Source organism: Canis aureus, chromosome X, assembly GCF_053574225.1.
Source record: "Canis aureus isolate CA01 chromosome X, VMU_Caureus_v.1.0, whole genome shotgun sequence".
NCBI classification, from domain to species: Eukaryota; Metazoa; Chordata; class Mammalia; order Carnivora; family Canidae; genus Canis; species Canis aureus.
The window spans coordinates 51,134,408-51,152,966 of record NC_135649.1 but is presented as its reverse complement, the minus strand read 5'-3'; the positions used below and the strand labels follow the sequence as shown (position 1 = coordinate 51,152,966).

The window sequence follows — 18,559 nt, the reverse complement described above, 5'->3', positions numbered from 1 at the left end:
TTTTTAAAACATGTGGTAGATAAAACATAAAAGAGATTAAGTGCTGTAACCAAATTCATATAGATAGTTAATGGTAGAACCAGTACTAAACCCAAATTTTGAGTATGTCCCAGTAGTTTTCAAACTGTGCTCCAAGGCTTATTGTGGTTTCTGGGAAATTCTAGTGGTAACTGCAAGAGGAAGAAGACAAGACAGTGAGTGGATCTCTAAATAGTTCCTACTTTATTTATCTGTATATGGAGAGGTTACAGGTAAGTCATTAGTCTCTGTGGTTGGTTCTTTTCTGCTGTTACTCTTCAAGTTGTTTATTGTTTAATTTGGCACCCTTCCCTCTTCTCTTCAGTGCCCTCTGCCTCACCTTCATTTCCATTTAAACTCAACTTGGCCTCCAATGTCCAAAAAAGTGAGGCGACAACTGAAATATAAAGAAAAATAATAAAAATATATTACTGACATTGAACTTCCAAGGTCCTAAATCCTATCATAAACCTTATAATTGGAAGAATACTTAGCTAGCCATTTTTCCTGTCACAGGAGAAGGAAAACAGTTCTCTGGGCTAAATAAGAGGCATGAATAATTTGGAGAGAATGTAATTTTAGGAACAATGTGAGACCTCATCTAAGATTTGGGCAAGTGGGGAATATTATGTCCTTTAATTTTAGATTTCCTTATGATAAAATATTTGAACCTCTTTCTCTGATGAAGCACAGGTAATCTTCAAGGCTCACAGAAAATTCTCCCCTTGACATCATGTTACAAGAATGGATAGTATGATACTTCTAACAATTGGAGTTCAAGAGATGTATCTTAGGTTTCCTGAAGCTCTGAAGTGGCTAAGCTGAATCAAAAAATTTTCCAATGATCTCCAAGCCCTGAGAAGGAGAGAAAGCCAGCTGACCTACAAATTTTTTGTGAATGGTATGAGAGTAGGCTATAACAGAGGTGAGGAGTGGATAATCCAGCAGAGAGTCAGGTAAAGACACCATTACATAAAAATGATACTAGCAAACACAGAAATGTAGTTTGATGTTGGAATTCATCACATTTCAGAAAACAAATATTAAAAGTGATGTCACCGTGGCATTTGCATAACCCCCCTCTTAGGCTTAGAATATACCACAGGGAGAAGGGAGGGGCAAGAAGAGATATCTTTAATTTAATTACATTTAAATTGAAGTGATTGTGAAACATAATTCAAGTGGCTGAGTTTGATCAGTAGTTCAATTACTATTTCTGCTTCAGACAAAACAGAGTCTCCAGTAGAAATTAATTTTATTTTTTTAAAAAATGTTACATACTTAAAACACCTAAGTTCATGGTACATTGAAATTTGAACATGGTATTAATATATCAGCTTTCCATATATGATTTTATTTTAACAGATAATAAAAGGAAAAGAAAATATATTCGAATCCATGCAATATTGATAGTCTGCTGCCAAAGAAGTAAATCCCAGTGCGAAAATGGACACATCAGCTCTTAAAGGTACATTTTCTTCAACATTACAAGAAAAGTAGAAGGTTATTAAACAGTCAGGCTGAAAGGATTTGATGTTAAAATGAGGTTGGCCTTGACAGTACCTGGACTCATAGCTTTATGTAATGTTAGAGCTAGAGATATCTTAAGGATCATCTTCTGCATTTTACCAGTAAGAAAACTGAGATTGAAAGCAGTGAAATTACTTAGTCTCTTTAATCATGCGCTCTGATTTTATAGCCATCAATATTAAGATAATTTATTACAGTTCTAAGAAATGTCTGGCCTGGATTCTACTCATGTTAAAAAAAAAAACAACAAAAAGTAGGAATAATATCCCCATGGGATTATCATTACTTTGGGGTACTATGAAAAGTAAATGAATAATTAGAAAGTATTTTGTAAAGTTAATTACTGTAAAAATGTGAAATATTCCTCTTAATGTCATTCATATAGTCAGTCATATGGTGACTCTATGCAATACAGTGCCTAGGTTAGAATTGCCCAAATGGAGAAAATAATCTTTCTCTCTGAGTTAATGTTGCAAGGTGAAAATGAAATTATTCCTTTAACATATGGAAGATGGCTATTTTAAACACTACAGCATGGCTTTGGCTACCCCCTTCATTAGCTTAGCTTGCATGAAATCCACAAACATTTTTAGTGATCATAAAATTACTAAGTCCTTCCTGGAACTGACTACAGAATTGGCCTCTCCGACCTTCACAGTCCTGCAGCCTGCCTCACATTGACCAAAGCAATAGTAATTTTTTTTATTATGTTCAAATTTGTCAGCCATTAATTTCAAATGACACTTTGATTTTCATGTTACAGCACAGAACTAAAAGGGGAGTCTGATAAGATTTTATTACCTACCCCCTTTGTAACTTTAAAGATGTCAATTAAGTCTTTTATTACTCTTCTTTGCCAGAAAAATCCCTACGCTCTGCAATAACAATATATGCCATAGAGCCAAAAAAAAAAATCACTGAAGACTTTTTTTTTCTTCATTTTAGCTCTCACACATGCAATTGATTTGGATATTTGTTCATTGTTTGCTTTTTTAGTTGTTATTATGTTTTCCAAATAAACTAATCACTTTTATTATCATGGCTCCTGGTATATCTGAGGGGAAACACAAACAAACAAAATAACACACATATAAATAACTTGTTCTAACAAATTGGTTTTCTACAGGTTGTGTCCAGGTGCTGCCACCACCCACTTATTTCACAAGAGCAGCTTTGCTGAGAGATGAGACCTGTACCTTAATGGCCCTGGTCTTGGCCTTGCCAAATGTGATCCTACAGTTGAGAGTGATTATATAGATCCTCAGGACTCTTATCACGACCTCTTAATTTTGGTGATATTGCAACTCTGTGGTCATGTAAAGCATACAAATTCGGGACTTGCTTGATTTGCACCTTTTCCCCCTGTAGGTCCTTATCTATCATTCTTTAAAATACCTTTGCCAAAACTCCCTCCCCCCAAAAAGAACAAAAAACTACTTTTGTATTGTGTGCCTTGCATTACCTGTCTTCAGAATTATCTTGAGACATGCTGAAAACTTCACTACTTTTGATATGCTGATTTACCCTATACTGTATCACAGATCAAATAGGGTAATATTTCATATTAAAGATTTATTCAACTTTAAAGGGGAAATTAGTGTTTGTCCAGGCATCTGTCTCTTTATTAATTTGGAATTCAGATAAAATATTTATTATCATTGTACTATATTAATTGCATCAGCAACTCACATTGATCTAAAGTATTTCACCCTAACACATAACTTTTTAAAGATATATTATTTCAAAAACAAAGCAAGATAAAACAAAAAAAACTATCACTCTCTTCTCTCTGATAGATTTTCAGATTCAGGAATTGCTATTGACACTATATCAATACTTTTGAGAATAAGATTTACTAGTGACTGGTGAGGTAGGGGTGAATGCTAATTACCCCCTCCCCTTGATCGTGCAGGACAAAGCTGGTAAAAATCACTTTGTTAAATAAAATAAGTACATGTTGAGTGAAGGTCATGTTTCTTAAATCTCAAAGTTGACTTATTAGCATGTGAAATCAATGTGTTACATATGCTCTTTTAATGTTTCAATAAACATAGTGTGTATGTTCAATAAACATAGTGTTCAATAAACTCCTATCCTCATGGAAGAGGTAAGGAAATGGAGGCTGAGAGTGTTCAAATGCCTCGTTGAGGTATAAGTGGTAGAGACAAATTCAAAGCCATTTTTCATTTATACACGTTCTCATCTTTTTCTAATATGACTTCCACTCCCCCCTCATCACTTCACAAAACTGATCTTGCTAAGACCATTAATAATATATATATCCTCTAAATGGAGGAAAAAGTATGAGTCCTCAACTTACTTTACCTCCTTGAAACATTCTTTTATTTTGGCTTGTGTGATTCCACACTCATCTAGATATAGCCTACTTCTCTGGCTATCCTTATCATTGCCAATTAAAGGTTCCAACACCTCAAGAGTTGCTGAAAAAAAATGGTGTACTTTTTAAAGTTATTTTCCAGGGCAGCCCAGGTGGCTCAGCGGTTTAGCGCCATCTTCAGCCCAGGGCGTATCCTGGAGACCCGGGATTGAGTCCCATGTCAGGCTCCCTACATGGAGCCTGCTTCTCCCTCTGCCTGTGTCTCTGCCTCTCTCTCTCTCTCTCTCTCTCTCTCTCTCTCTGTGTCTCATGAATAAATAAATTAATAATCTTTAAAGTTATTTTCCAACATTCTTTTAATATATTTTTACGATCTTACTCTTTATGGATAACCATTTCATCTTCTCTATATTGTGGTCACTCAAAGGTCTCAATCTTTTGCTGAATGATTATCATGTTGGAATTTTTAAAAAGATTTTATTTATTTGTTCCTGAGAGACACAAAGGCAGAGACATAAGGAGAGGAAGATGCGTCTCCCTGAATGGACCCTGATGTGGGACTCAATCCCAGAACCCCAGGATCATGCCCTGAGCCAAAGGCAGAAACTCAACCACCAAGCCACCCAGGCATCCCCCATGATAGAATTTATTTCAATGGATTTTGGTTTTACAATTAAATTTGGCTTAGAGTTGACTTTGAATTCACTTATGAGGCCATATATATCATAATTCTGGGCTCATATTACATAGGAAATTGCCTCTTATCTACTAATCAGTAGATCTTAAATTTCATGTGGAAGCTAGTAAATTAGAGTCATATTCTCTCCCTATAACTTCAAGTACATATAGTCCATCCTGATTCAGTGTACCTCTTCTTGGTGAATAGATCAAACTCTGGCAAACTCAGTCTGAGTTCAAATTCTATGAACATGGTTTTATCGGTGTACTGTAATTGCATTCTTACAATAGATCATTCCTTGAAGTATTAGAGAAATTAGATTAAGAAAAATTTGGTAATCATAGAGCAGAACTCTAACAAGAGGATATAGACCCAGATTTTGAAGCAGCAAAGAAGCTGTATTGAAATGATTCTACCTTTACCTCTAAGAAGAACATCATACAGTAAAAATTAATTATTGCAGTCAACATGTTCTACCATCTGACATTACTATGATTTTAATCGTATGTGAAAATCATTGAAACCATAAATCATGTCTTTGCTGCCATGCATATTGGTAATGATCAGTTTGAAAATCACATTTTAGAAATCCTTTTTTTAGTTTAAAAAATGTTATAAAACAGTATGCAAATTCAGTAACAGAATCTTTAGGAATGTCATGGGGGAATCTGGAATAGCTTATTTTTAAGAGAGTTATATTTTATTGTAAATGTTCATTCTTTGTACACAGCCTAACATATGTCACTAAAATGTTTTATTCCCCTAGGTAACTCTTGAGTAAAATCTGTCAAGCTTTATTTTGGACTTAACTATTTTACTTTGAATTTTCTTTAATATCTAACTCTGAACTTGGGATATTTTATGTATTTTTATGTAATATTAGACATCTTCTATGAGACATTTTGTATTCCAAATTCAGGACACCAAGTCTTTGCTTGCATTATATTTTATTTCTGTAATTATATGCTCATTATTTCTCTGTTTTGAAGGATATTTGACATTTTACATTGTCTGAACTTAAAGTGTGCAACATGTTGATCTGATGCATTTATATATAGTAATATGATTGTCATTGTAGTGATAGCACTTTTATAACATCACCTCATTATTATATTTTGTGGTTGAAATAATTAAAATAGAGTCTCTTTGTAACTTTGATAATTATAATACAATAGTGTTATCTATATTCACTACATTGTGCATTAGATTTCTAGAACTTATTTGCTGCTCATTGTAAGTTGGTACTCTTAAACAACATTCTCCATTCCCCCACTCCCCAGCCCCTTGTAATTATAATTTTACTCTCTGTTTTCATGAGTTTGGCTTTTTAGATTCCATATATAAGTAATATCATACATTTATATTTCTCTTCGACTTATCTCAGTATATTTGTTTTTATTTTTAAGATTTTATTTATTTATTCATGAGACACAGAGACAGAGAGGGGCAGAGACACAGGCATAAGGAGAAGTAGGCCCCATGTTGGGAGCCTGATGTGGGATTCAATCTCAGGTCTCCAGGATCACGCCCTGGCCCAAAGGAAGGGGCCAAACCACTGAGCCACCCAGGGATCCCCTTATCTCAGTATATTGTTCTCAGAGTTCATCCATGTTGCCAAGAATAACAGGATTTTTTTTCTTTTGCATGGCTGAATTATATATAAATATAATTATATATATTCTCACTTTTTTCATTCATCTACTGATGGTCATATTGTTTCCATATCTTGGCTATTGTGAATACTGCTACAATGAACATTGGAGTACAGATACCTCTTTGATATAATGTTTTAATGTCCTTTGGGTATATACCAAGAAGTGGAATTACTGAATCATATGGTAAATCTATTTTAACTTTTTAAAGAATTTATTTATTTATTCATGAGAGACACAGAGAGAGAGGCAGACATAGGCAGAAGGAGAAGCAGGCTTCGTGCAGGAAGCCTGATGTGGGACTCGATCCCAGGACTCCAGGATCAAGCTTTGAGCCAAAGGCAGATGCTTGACTGCTAAGCCACCCAAGCGTCCCTATTTTTAATTTTTTAAGAAGCTTCTATATTGTTTTCTGTAATGGCTGTACCAATTTATACTCCCACCAACAGTGCACATGTTCCTTTTTCTTCACACCCTCATCGACACTCTTATCTCTTGTCTTTTTGATGATACCCATTCTAAGACATGTGAGGTGATATCCCATTCTGTTTTCAATTTGCATTTCCCTGAGTATGAGTAGTGTTAAGTACCTTTTCATGTACCTGTTGGCCATTTGAATGTTTTGTTTCTAAAAATGTCTGTTTGGGGGAGGGGGGTCAAGATGGCAGAGGAGTAGGTGCCTCAACTCACCTGGCCCCACCAACTTACCTAGATAAATTTCAAATCATCCTGAAAACCTATGAATTTGGCCTGAGATTTAAAGAGAGAACAGCTGGAATGCTCCAGTGAGAAGAGTTTGTGCTTCTATCAAGGTAGGAAGATGGAAAATAAATCAATAAAAAAGCATCCAGTGGGGGAGGGGCCCCGTGAGGATCCGGGTTAAGGCCGGGCAGTGAAAGCCTCCCAGGACAGAAAAACTCAGCCCCAAAGTAGCAGGAACGTTAAAAATCTGTACCAGATTCTTCCCGGACAGAAAGGCGCTTAGCAGGGAACTTGAGCAGAATCACAGGAGGGGCAGAGGAGACTCCAGTTTCCTGTAGTCACTAACAGAGGAAGTGCACACCGCACACCGCGGGACAATCTCGGTAAAGGGCTCTAGGGAGAATCTCGGTAAAGGGCTGGAGTGCACACCCAGCAGGGCCTGGGAAGAAGCCGGTCAGTCAGGTGGGGGCTCCAGGTGGAGGGGGGTGCGCCCTGCTGCCTTCAAGAGACATGGCCCGGAGAGCGCGATTCTAGAAGCACAGGCCCCTGATCCCCCAGGACAGGCGGAGGGGAAGGGCCAAAAACAGCAAGGACTCTCCAGCCCCCCAGGAGCTCCCAAACTGTGCATATCAGCACACCCACCACCCCGGGAGTACCCAGGCCAGTGCGGACTGGGAGCTGGAGTAGTTACTGTGGGAGCTAACTCCAGGGCTGGAGAGATGGCCGGGGCAACTGTTGTTCCTCCTGGTGTCACCCTGTGCCTGGGATGGAGCAGGGCACCAGGGAGCAGGGGCCTCACAGGATAAAAAGCTCACACTGAGCCATACACCTGGCTCCCCCAGGTGCACACACCTGAGAGTCAGCACAGCAGGCCCCTCCCCCAGAAGACCGGCTAAGAACAGAGGAAGAGCAAGTTCTTGACCAAGCAGTGCTGGAAAGCTCCAGGGGAAGTTGAGGGCTTCACAGTATACAGAACCAGAGGACACCCCTTCTTTTTTTTCTTCCTTTTTCCAGTACAACTTGTTTTTATATCAAACTGTAAATATCCATTTTTTCTCTTTTCACACCTAAACTACAATATTTTACCACCTCTTCATGTTTAAGATTCTTCCTTTTTGACTTTCATATTTCTACAATGACAGGTCCTAGGTATATTTTCCACTTCTAGATTCCCTTCAACATACTCAACTTAATTTGGGGAGATACAAAAGATATGCTTTTTTTTGTTTGTTTTGTGTTTTTTTCTTTTTTCTGCCTCATTTTGTTCTACAGTGGTGGAAGTTAATGCCTTCTAAAACATGACCAGCATGCACCCAGAACCAAGTGGTATACCATGCTGGTTGATTTTGTGAAATTCCTCATTCCCATTCTTCCCTGATTTTATATCTCATTTATGCTTTGGTTGTCAATGTTGAGGCGTTCTACAAGTATTTCTGGTTTATATAAATTTGGGACTGAGCATCTTCTAACATACAGAAGTTAATATACTCAGAACCAGGAGGATCACCCTCTAGAACCCCTCCAGTAGACTATATCCTTCCTCCAATACAACTTTGACACCATCATCATCTCTCAGCACCCCCTTTTTTCTTCTCCCTTTTTTTCTCTTCTTCTTTAGGATTCCTGACATTTTATTTGTCACTACGTTCTTTTAAAATTTGTTTTTCACTTTAGTGGTCCTTTTGTTTTATTTTGTTCTGATCTTTGTTTTCAATTTCTAGTCTCTGACCTCAGCAGAATCATCTAGGGTGAAATTTATTTAGGTTGTGGTTGATATTCTGGATGCACCCACTCATACAGCCTCTCTGCACTGAGGAAAATAACTAGAAGGAAAAACTCACCACAAAAGAAAGAATCAGAAACAGTACTCTCTGCCAAAGAATTACAGAATTTGGATTACAAAACAATGTCAGAAAGCCAATTCAGAAGCACAATTATAAAGCTATTGGTGGCTCTGGAAAAAAGCAAAAAGGAATCAAGAGACTTCATGATGGTAAAATTTAGATGTAATCAGGCCAAAATTAAAAATCAATTAGGTTAAATGCAATCCAAACTGGAGGTCCTAATGATGAGGGTTAATGAGGTTGAAGAAAGAGTGAGTGACATAGAAGACAAGTTGATGGCAAGGAAGGAAGCTGAGGAAAAAAGAGAAAAATAATTAAAAGACCATGAGGAAAGGTTAAGGGGAATACATGAGAGCATCAGAAAGAAAAATCTATGTATAATTGGGGTTCCAGAGGGTGCTGAGAGGGCCAGAGGGCCAGAAAGCATATGTGAACAAACATAGCTGAGAACTTCCCTAAAATCAAGAGGGAAACAGACTTTCAGATCCATGAAATAGAGAGGTCCCCCCCCATAAAATCAATATAGACCATTCAACACCTCGACATTTAATAATGAAACTTACAAAATCCAAAGATAAAGAGAAATCCTTAAAGCAGCAAAAGACAAGAGATCCCTAACTTATTTAGGTAGAAATATTAGCCAGAAAGGGCTAGGAGAATATGTTCAGGGTATTAAATGAGAAGAACATGCAGCCAAGAATATTTTGTCCAGCAAGGCTCTCATTCAGAATAGAAGGAAAGATAAAGAGTGGCCAAGATAGGCAGAAACTGAAAGAATATGTGACCACCAAACCAGCTCTGCAAGAAATATTATGGGGGATTCTGTAATAGAAAGAGGAAGTCCAAGGGAACAATCCACAAAAACAGGGATTGAATAGGTATCATGATGACACTAAATTCATATATTTAAATAGTAACTCTGAACGTGAGTGGGCTAAATGATCCCATAAAAAGACGCAGGGTTTCAGACTGGATAAAAAATCAAGACCCATCTATTTTCTGTCTACAGAAGATTCATTTTAGACCTAAGGACACCTACAGCCTGAAAATGAAAGGTTGGAGAACAATTTACCTTTCAAATGGTCCTCCAAAGAAAGCAGGGATAGCAATCTACATATCAGATAAATTAAATTTTATCCTGAAGACTGTAGTAAGAGATGAAGAGGGACAGTATATCATTCTTAAAGGATCTATCCAACAAGAGGACCTAACAATCATCAATATTTATTCCCCTACTGTGGGAGCTGCCAAGTATGTCAATCAATTAATAACTGAAGACATACTTAGCTAATAATACACTAATACTGGGAGACTACAACACAGCACTTTCTGCAAATGACAGATCTTCTAAGCACAACATCTCCAAAGAAATTAGAGCTTTAAATAATACACTGAACCAGATGGATTTCACAGATACTTCCAGAATTTTACATCCAAACGCAACTGAATACACATTCTTCTCAAGTGCACATGGAACATTCTCCAGAATAAACCAATACTGACTCACAAATCAGGTCTCAACCGATACCAAAAGAAGGGGATGATCCCCTGCATATTTTCAGACCATAATGGTTTGATAGTAGAACTCAATCATAGTAAGAAATTTGGAAAAAAAAAATCAAACACGTGGAGGTTAAAGAGTGTCCTACTAAAAGATGAAAGGGTCAACCAGCAAATTAGAGAAGAATTAATAAGATTCATGGAAACTTTCATTCATTTTGAGTTTATCCTTGTGTATGGCGCAAAAGAGTGGCCTAGTTTCATTCTTCTGCATGTGGCTGTCCAATTTTCCCAGCACCATTTATTAAAGAGACTGTCTTTTTTCCAGTAGATAGTCTTTCCTCCTTTGTCGAATATTAGTTGACCATAAAGTAGAGGGTCCACTTCTGGATTCTCTATTCTGTTCCATTGATCTATGTCTGTATTTGTGCCAGTACCAAGATCTAAATGTGAGACAAGATTCCATCAAAATCCTAGAGGAGAACACAGGCAACACCCTTTTTGAACTTGGCCACAGTAACTTCTTGCAAGATACATCCATGAAGGCAAGAGAAACAAAGGCAAAAAGGAACTATTGGGACTTCATCAAGATAAGAAGCTTTTGCACAGCAAAAGATACAGTCAACAAAACTAAAAGACAACCTACAGAATTGGAGAATATATTTGTAAATGATGTATCAGATAAAGGGCTAGTTGCCAAGATCTATAAAGAACTTATTAAACTCAACACCAAAGAAACAAACAATTCAATCATAAAATGGACAAAAGACATGAACAGAAATCTCACAGAGGAACACCTAGAAATGGCCGACAAGCAGTGATGCAGAGAAAATGTTCTGCATCACTGGCCATCAGGGAAATACAAATCAAAACCACCATGAGATATCACCTCACACCAGGGAGAATGGGGAAAATTAACAAGACAGATAACAGCAAATTATGGAAAGGATGTGGAGAAAGGGGAACCCTCTTGCACTGTTGATGGGAATGTGAACTGGTGCAGCCACTCTGGAAAAATGTGTGGAGGTTCCTCCAAGAGTTAAAAATAGACCTGCCCTACGACCCAGCAATTGCCCTGCTGGGGATTTACCCCAAAGATACAGATGCAATGAAACACTGGGACACCTGCGCCCCAATGTTTATAGCTGCAATGTCCAATACCCAAACTGTGGAAGGAGCCTTGGTGTTCATCGAAAGAGGAATGGTTAAAAAAGATGTGGTCTATGTATACAATGGAATATTACTCAGTCATTAGAAATGACAAATACCCACCATTTGCTTCCACGTGGATGGAACTGGAGGGTATTATGCTGAGTGAAATAAGTCAATTGGAGAAGGACAAACATTATATAGTCTCATTCATTTGGGGAATATAAAAAAATAGTGAAAGTGAATAAAGGGGAAAGGAGAAAAAATGAGTGGGAAGTATCAGAAAGGGAGACAGAACATGAGAGACTCCTAACTCTGGGATACGAACTAGGGGTGGTGGAAGAGGAGGTGGGCAGGGGGTGGGGGTGACTGGGTGACGGGCACTGAAGGGGGCACTTGATGGGATGAGAACTAGGTGTTATTTTGTATGTTGGCAAATTGAACTCCAAGTTAAAAAATATGTAAAAAATAAATAAATAAACCTGGAGACATATCAAAATAATAAAATAAAATAAATAAATAAATAAAGTCAATTTTAAAAAGTGTTTAAGACTTTGGAATTTGAGGACATAGTGGTTAACGGCCTAGTTATGGAATCAGACAGAAAAGTTCAAATCTTTTTCTATTTACCAGGTATGTTACTTATGGCAAATTGTTTAAACTTTCTGAGCCTCAATATTCACATTTGTAAAATAGTAAATACAGTGCTCAGTTTATAGAGATGCAGTCTCAATTAAAATAGTAGTTATGTATCATTTATTTAGCAAGTTACTTGGCACATAAGAAGCACATTATATTTAGTTGTTATTATTACTATTGCTATTATTATTTTAGAATATTGAAGATAAGATATAGAATTTAAAGTAATAATACGTTATCTTAAATCATTAAAATGTAATGTAATAAACACTTCCTTAGATATGTTGGGCAGTAGAGATGCAAAGGAATTACCAAATTGATCATACAGCAAGAAATTTCAAATAATTTATATAATATGAATCTATTAAGAATGTAAAAAATCTAAGCTCTCCACCTCACCTTTTCTCCAAAGTTAACAAGTTTAAGGTCCTAGGCTTTAAGAAGCCCTGAGAAAAACGGTAAGTTGTTCCAAGTTTGTAGAACTTTGATTTACTCTCATTTTTCCTGTCCATTTGTCCACCCATTAACAACTACCAGTAAGGCCTTTCTGTTTGAAATATTTTGGCTTGAAATAATGGAAAACTCAACATATAGCATGTTAAGAAGAAAAAGAGAGAGGGTAGCAATATATGGATTGCTTGAATACAGAAAAATCCAGGAGTAAAAATGGCTTTACCAAACAGCTGTATTTAGGGTTTAATGCTCTAGGTCATTACTCTTCCTCCTGTTGTATTGGCTTCATATTCAATCTCTATAAAATTAGAAGATAGTGACTTTGTCTTCAGTGTCTACATCATTTCATATTTCTGGCCAAGCAAAAGAATTACAGTCAATTTCAGCAAAATTTGAATCCATTTGATTGCATTGGCTAAAGTAGGAAAAATGCCCATTCTTAACATAATCATTGAGAGCAGACACGTTATTTAGGCTAATTAGGGTGTAACCGTGAAAGTTTGGACATGATCTCAATTCTATGTAGACTATATGAATTGAACGTAGAGGATATTCCTCATAGGAAATATTAGGTGCATGTCTTAACAGAAGAAAGGTCTTAGGCAAAAAAGAGATGTCTACTTCATAGTAAGATTTTTCAAACTGAAGTATTTCAAAGATTTAATCAGAGATGACTTAAACAACTAATGATCATACAGCGAGAGAACTTTCACTGGTACACGACAGCAAATTAGTAGCTTGATTTGATTTGGCCAATATGGTTTTATCAATTATCACGTGGTATCACATATAATTATCTTCTTCAATTTTTTTCTGACATAATATATGTTGTAACTGTGCCTGATACTCATTGTTGAAAGAGGCTGGATTACATATTTGCAAGCTACAGATTCGTGATGAGTTTAAAGACAGTAGTGGAAAAGTAAAATAATATTTTGCCTGTATCTTATTTCCAAATATTAATCGAGTCTGAAAAATTTAAATAACAAAACTATATATTTTGATTTTCATAAAGAATATTTGATAAAAGAGCTAAACAGTCAGAAATATGTTTTTTTAAGTCAGGAGCATAGTAACTAAAGACAAAATGATAAGATACAACATTGAAACCACAAATGAGTCATTACTGGCTTTAAAATTTTGGACTTTATTAGCTTGAACTCAAATTCTGGAACTGGTACTGCCATGGAATTGAAAAGTACTTGGTTAACTGTCAAACCTCATTCTTCCAAGAAGCTATTGGCACTTTTGTGTGTGGGTGTGTGTGTGTGGGGAGAATCATATATTTTAAATGGCTTTTGAAAATGAAGCTGTGAGATGCCTGGGTGGCTCAGTGGTTAATCGTCTGCCTTTGGCTCAGGGCTTGATCCTGGAGTCCCAGGATTAAGTCCCACATCGGGCTCCCTGCATGGAGCCTGCTTGTCCTTCTGCCTATGTCTCTGTCTCTCTCTGTGTGTGTCTGTCATGAATAAATAAATAAAATCTTAAAAGAAAGAAAATGAAGATGAGTTTTTTAAAAGCTATGTTTCATTTTGTAATATGCTTATCTTTAAAAGTGGTTCATCAATTTATAACTTGTAAAACTTAACCATGGTCAGTGCTTTAGTAACTGCAGAAATGAAAGACCTGGTACATATGGATGATTCAAAATATTCCAAAATGTGCTACATGGGAAAACTACGAAAAGGGAAAACAAAGAAACAACAACAACAAAAAGAGAAAACAAGAGTTAATAAAAAGCCTAATTAACATTAAAAAATGGCGGGCAGTTAATGGAAAAGAAAATGTGTCAAAGATAATATATTTTCAGGTAATATAGTTTTATTTTTGTATTTTATGACTCAGGTTAAGCCAGAGACAAAAATTAGTAGATGTAATACTTAGATTATATACACACAAAGAAGCTGTTCAGTATAGGCTTATAAAGTTTATGAATTAAGACTTTATTTTTATTTTAAAATATCAAATTCCACAAGAAACCATTACTGTAGTAATATTTTTTGGAAATTTGGTATAATAGGCAAGATCCCAAGTCCAATGAAAATTTGGTCCTTTCAGGAAAAAATAGAAGAAATAGAATGCTGACTTGGCACTCAGTTGATACTAACATGGTAGATTTTTTGACTAGAGATAAGGATAAAGATGCATTCTCATGCTCTTTATCTACTGGGAATTCCAGTTTGAGTAAATCATGTAGACACTGGTTTGAAAATGACATCAGGAAATTCCTAAATAGTTTATAATCCAAGGAGAAATGTATAGTCAAAGTGAGGGTTTGGTCAATGCACCAAAAGGAAATGTTTAACTCAGACCAGAAAGCTCCTGAATAAAGAAAAACTATCAGGGCAAAGAGATAAAAATTTAAGGAATTGTAAACCTGCCATAGTGATAACTGGAAGTACTTAGTAACAAATCTGGTGCCTGTTCCAAACTGCCAGGTCTCTATTTATCTAGGTCAGAATTCTAGGAAGTTTTATCTACTGGGAACAAAAACACAAATTAGAAACAAAAGGATCTTCTAATTAGAAAATGTATATTATAAAGATCAGAAATTTTACTCTGTGAAGGAAGCAAAACTACCTTTCAGCAAAATCGATAAATCGATAGATGATGGATAGAGATAGATGATAGATGATAGATAGATAGATAGATAGATAGATAGATAGATATGATAAATAGACAAAAGTAGTGAAATAATAAGGCCAAGAATTATGCTAACTGGATATATTGTCAATCATAAGAAATGATTTCCCAACTTCTACTGGCCCTGTGATGTTAGAGTAAAAGAGAGTACTTTTAAGGCATACCTTCAGTTCTTTTTACATCCAGAAATCCCAGACCTACTTCATGTATTCATATATGTCCCTTCTTTACCAATTCTACCCAATGTTATTTCCTGCTGCTTTTTGTGTGATCTCTCATTCTCTCCTCTTTGCTTATCATGTCCTATTCATTTTCAGGACTTATGTCCCTTTATCTGCTGAAAACTTAACCTTTCTTTCTTCTAGACTTCCCTTCTTTTATCTGCTCCTTTGTCTTTTTTAAAATTGATTTTCTTTATTTTTTTGAGTATAGTTGATACACAGTGTTACATTTGTTTCTGGTGTACAATATAGTAACCCATCATACCTATACATTATGCTATGCTTACCACAAGTATAGCTACCATCTGTCACCATACAATGCTATTATAATACTATTGTCTATATTTCCTATGCTGTACCTTTTATTCCCATGGCTTAGTCATTCCATAAGTGGAGATCTGTATCTCCCACACCCCTTCACCTATTTTTCCCATTCCCTATCTCCTTCCCCTCTGAACATTAATCAGTCTGTATTTATAGGTCTAATTCTACTTTTTGCCTCTTTGTTTCTTTGTTTTGCCTTTTATATTCCACATATGGGTGAAATCTCATGGTATTTGTCTTTCTCAGTTTGACTTACTCCACTTATCATAGTATCTTCTAGGTCCACCCATGTTGTCACAAATGATAAAGTCTCATCCTAGTTGAGTAATAGTTCATTTTATATACATATAAACCCTCATATATTAGATCATAGGGTATTTCTATTTTTATTTATTTTTTGAGGAACCTCCACACTGTTTTCCACAGTGGCTGTACCAATTTACATTCTCATTAAAAATGCATAAGATTGGGGATCCCTGGGTGGCGCAGCGGTTTAGCGCCTGCCTTTGGCCCAGGGCGCGCTCCTGGAGACCCGGGATCGAATCCCACGTCCGGATCCCAGTGCATGGAGCCTGCTTCTCCTTCTGCTTGTGTCTCTGCTTCTCTCTCTCTCTCTCTCTGTGACTATCATTAAAAAAAATGCATAAGATTACCAAAATTTGTATTTCCTGTGTTTTTTACTTTAGCCATTCTAATAGATGTAAGGTGACATCTCATTGAGGTTTCAATTGGCATTTCCCTAATGATTAGTAATGTTGAGGATCTTGTCATGTATCTAATGGCTATCTGTATGCTTTCTTTGGAAAAATATCTTTATTTCTTCTACCTATTTTTTAATTTGACTGTTTTTGTTTTGGTGTTAAGTTCTTCATACATTTTAGATATCAACCCCTTATTGGATACATCATTTGAAAATATCTTCTCCACTTCAGTAGTTGCCTTTTTGTTTTGCTGATAGTTTTCTTTGCTGTGCAAAAGGTTTTTTATTTTAAGATAGTCTCAATAGTTGATTTTTGCTTTTGTTTTCCTCACCTGAAGAAAGATATCTAGAAAAATTTGCTACAGTAGATGTCAAAGAAATTACTGCCTGTCTTCTAAAATTTTTATAGTTTCAATTTCACATTTGGGTCTTTAATCCATTTTAGTTCATATTTGTGTGGGGTGTAAAAAAGTGGTCCCGTTTCATTGTTTTGCATGTAGCTGTCCAGTTTTCCCACCACCATTTATTGAAAATGTGCATTTTTTCATTGTATATCCTTGCCTCCTTTGTCAAATATATAAGTGTGGGTTTATTTCTGGGCTCTCTATCCTGTTCTATTAACAGATGTGTCTATTTTTGCGCCAGTACCATACAGTTTTCATTACTGCAACTTTGTAGTATATCTGGAAATCTGGAGTTGTGATACCGCCAGCTTTTTACTTCTTTCTCAAGATTGTTTTGGATATTCCAGGTCTTTTGTGGTTCTATACAAATTTTATGATGATTTATTCTAGTTCTGTGAAAAATGTTGGTGGTTTGACAGGGACTGCTCCAATTTATAGATTGCTTTGTGTAGTATAAATATTTTAACAATACTGGTTCTTCCAATCCATGTAAATGGAATATTTTTTCATTTGTTTATGTCATTTTTCATCTCATCAATGTTTTATAGTTTTCAGAACAGAGGTCTTTCTCCTCCTTGGTTAAGTTTAATTACTGTATCCTTTTTGGTGCAATGGTAAGTGGAGATATTTTCTTGATTTCTCTTTCAGCTTTGTTATAGGTGTATAGCAATGTTACCAAATTCTGAATATCCATTTTCTATTCTGCAAGTTTACTTAATTCATTTATTACTTCTAGTAGTTATTCAGTGTAGAATTTTGGGTTTTCTATGTATAGGAATGTGTCATCTGCAAAGAGTGACACTTTTTTTCCTTATCAAATATAGATACCTTTTATTCTTTTTATCACCTGATTGCTATGATTAGAGCTTCCAGTACTATGTTGAATAAAAGTGGTGAGAGTGGATATTCTTGCATTATTCTTGATCTTAATCAAGGAAAAGCTATCAGTTCTTCACCATTAAATATAGTGTTAGCTATAGATTTTTTAATGGCCTTTATTATGTTGAGGCATGGTCACTCTTAACCTACTTTGTTGAGAGTTTCTATCATGAAAGGATGTTATGCTTTTTCCAATGCTATAGAAAAAAAGCCCAAATGTCTATAAACTGATGAATGGATAAAAAGATGAATATTACTCAGCCATCAAAAAAAAAGAAATTTTGCTATTTGCAATGATGTGGATAGAGCTAGAGTGTTATACTAAATGAAAGAAGTCAATCAGAACAAGACAAATAACTATGTGATTTTATTCATATGTAGACTTTAAGATATAAAACAAAGGAACAAATATAAAGGGGAAAAGAAGAGAGGCAAACCAAGAAACAGACTCTTAACTATAAAGAACAAACTGATGGTAACTAGAGGGGAGGTAAGTGGAGTTGGGGATGGATTTGGAAATTTTCCTTCTTTTTTTTTTTGAAAATTTTGACAGGTATAGGTATTAACTCTTCTTTAAGTGCTTGGTAGGATTCTCCTCTGAATCCATCTGGTCCTGGACTTTTAATTTTTGATATTTTGATATTTTTTGACTACCAATTCAATCTCATTACTATAAAATTATATTCTAAGATTTTCTAAGATTTTCTATTGCTTTCTAATTCAGTTTTGGAAGATTGTGTGTTTTCAAAATTTATCCATTTCTTTGAGATTGACTAATGTATTGGCATATAAATACTTTTTAACATTCTCTTATAATCATTTTTATTTCTGTGGTGTCGGTTGTTATTTCTCTTTTGTTTCTGATTTTATTCATTTAGAGTTTT

At 35.7% G+C, this 18,559-nt stretch overlaps 1 long non-coding RNA gene across 2 annotated transcripts in view; it reads right to left on the bottom strand.

Moving 5' to 3' along the window:
• Positions 1-222: 222 nt before the first annotated feature.
• LOC144307991 (uncharacterized) overlaps positions 223-18,559 on the bottom strand; it is a 67,319-nt gene continuing 48,982 nt past the window's right edge. For both annotated transcript variants that reach the window (XR_013374644.1, XR_013374643.1), the window contains exon 4: positions 223-415. This is a non-coding gene — a long non-coding RNA (uncharacterized LOC144307991). The remainder of the gene's footprint in view (positions 416-18,559) is intronic.